Below are 2,500 nucleotides of genomic sequence, written 5' to 3'. Positions count from 1 at the left end.
GTCAGGCTCCCCCGCCTGCCCTGGGGCAGGCCGGGGTGCCGAGGGCGCCCCCCGCACACCTGCGGGGCTGGCCGCCCTCTGTCAGGCTCCCCCGCCTGCCCTGGGGCAGGCCGGGGTGCCGAGGGCTCAGCCCGCACACCTGCGGGGCTGGCCGCCCTCTGTCAGGCTCCCCCGCCTGCCCTGGGGCAGGCCGGGGTGCCGAGGGCGCCCCCCGCACACCTGCGGGGCTGGCCGCCCTCTGTCAGGCTCCCCCGCCTGCCCTGGGGCAGGCCGGGGTGCCGAGGGCTCAGCCCGCACAGCTGCGGGGCTGGCCGCCCTCTGTCAGGCTCCCCCGCCTGCCCTGGGGCAGGCCGGGGTGCCGAGGGCGCCCCCCGCACACCTGCGGGGCTGGCCGCTCTCTGTCAGGCTCCCCCGCCTGCCCTGGGGCAGGCCGGGGTGCCGAGGGCGCCCCCCGCACACCTGCGGGGCTGGCCGCCCTCTGTCAGGCTCCCCCGCCTGCCCTGGGACAGGCCGGGGTGCCGAGGGCTCAGCCCGCACACCTGCGGGGCTGGCCGCCCTCTGTCAGGCTCCCCCGCCTGCCCTGGGGCAGGCCGGGGTGCCGAGGGCGCCCCCCGCACACCTGCGGGGCTGGCCGCCCTCTGTCAGGCTCCCCCGCCTGCCCTGGGACAGGCCGGGGTGCCGAGGGCGCCCCCCGCACACCTGCGGGGCTGGCCGCCCTCTGTCAGGCTCCCCCGCCTGCCCTGGGGCAGGCCGGGGTGCCGAGGGCGCCCCCCGCACACCTGCGGGGCTGGCCGCCCTCTGTCAGGCTCCCCCGCCTGCCCTGGGGCAGGCCGGGGTGCCGAGGGCGCCCCCCGCACAGCTGCGGGGCTGGCCGCCCTCTGACAGGCTCCCTGCGTGCCTGGGGAGAGGCCACCCCTGTTTCGGCCTCTCCCTCGTACCCGGGACCACGCCACCGCTGACTCGGCCTGCCCACGTGCCTGGGACAAAGCCACCCGAGTTTCGGTCCTGCCACATACCCGGGACCACACCACTCCAGAATCGGTCCTCCCACATACCCGGGACCACACCACTCGACTTTCGGTACTCCCACATACCCGGAGATACGCCACCGCAACTTCCGTACCCGGTGCCTGCAAGGGAGCGAACCTGGAATCCAAGCCCAGCTTGTGGAGCTCTGCCTGGGCTTGAGCGGGGTGGATTCATCCCCTTAAAAGCTCCATGAAAACGAAAAAGTCTTTTTTTCACCCCGGGAGCGCTCTCAGGCGGTTGCATGCCTCCTGCTAGGCCTGGGCCAAGCCTCCAGGCTTGTGAAAAGGGGAAAAGCACCACAGCAGCGGCGTCTGAGGCACCCGGCTCCCGGTTCGACCGCGAGCAGTGCTTTCGGTTCAGACAGGGGGATCCAAGCCTCCCTGCCCGGGAAATATGCCCCCCGCCTGGGGATGGACTCCGGCCATGCCCCCTGCTGCAGACTTAAGCCCCCTTCCGATTATTTAGACCCATTCAGCGCCGTCCAGCGGGCCGGCCACCTGGTCACCCCCGACAGATTCGGGACGCCTGGTCACCCGCTGGACTTAGTCTTTTTTACGATCGGCTTTAAAGGGGCCTGGTCACCCGGGGGACTTAGTCTTTTTTACGATCGGCTTTATAGGGGCCTGGTCACCCGGGGGACTTAGTCTTTTTTACGATCGGCTTTATAGGGGCCTGGTCACCCGGGGGACTTAGTCTTTTTTACGATCGGCTTTATAGGGGCCTGGTCACCCGGGGGACTTAGTCTTTTTTACGATCGGCTTTAAAGGGGCCTGGTCACCCGGGGGACTTAGTCTTTTTTACGATCGGCTTTATAGGGGCCTGGTCACCCGGGGGACTTAGTCTTTTTTACGATCGGCTTTATAGGGGCCTGGTCACCCGGGGGACTTAGTCTTTTTTACGATCGGCTTTATAGGGGCCTGGTCACCCGGGGGACTTAGTCTTTTTTACGACCGGCTTTATAGGGGCCTGGTCACCCGGGGGACTTAGTCTTTTTTACGATCGGCTTTATAGGGGCCTGGTCACCCGGGGGACTTAGTCTTTTTTACGATCGGCTTTTCGGAGGCCTGGTCACCCGGGGGACTTAGTCTTTTTTACGATCGGCTTTATAGGGGCCTGGTCACCCGGGGGACTTAGTCTTTTTTACGATCGGCTTTATAGGGGCCTGGTCACCCGGGGGACTTAGTCTTTTTTACGACCGGCTTTATAGGGGCCTGGTCACCCGGGGGACTTAGTCTTTTTTACGATCGGCTTTTCGGAGGCCTGGTCACCCGGGGGACTTAGTCTTTTTTACGATCGGCTTTATAGGGGCCTGGTCACCCGGGGGACTTAGTCTTTTTTACGATCGGCTTTATAGGGGCCTGGTCACCCGGGGGACTTAGTCTTTTTTACGACCGGCTTTATAGGGGCCTGGTCACCCGGGGGACTTAGTCTTTTTTACGATCGGCTTTATAGGGGCCTGGTCACCCGGGGG

This window comes from Atractosteus spatula, unplaced genomic scaffold, assembly GCF_055471065.1.
Source record: "Atractosteus spatula isolate fAtrSpa1 unplaced genomic scaffold, fAtrSpa1.hap1 Scaffold_164, whole genome shotgun sequence".
Classification (NCBI taxonomy): domain Eukaryota; kingdom Metazoa; phylum Chordata; class Actinopteri; order Semionotiformes; family Lepisosteidae; genus Atractosteus; species Atractosteus spatula.
This window is presented reverse-complemented; position numbering follows the sequence as displayed.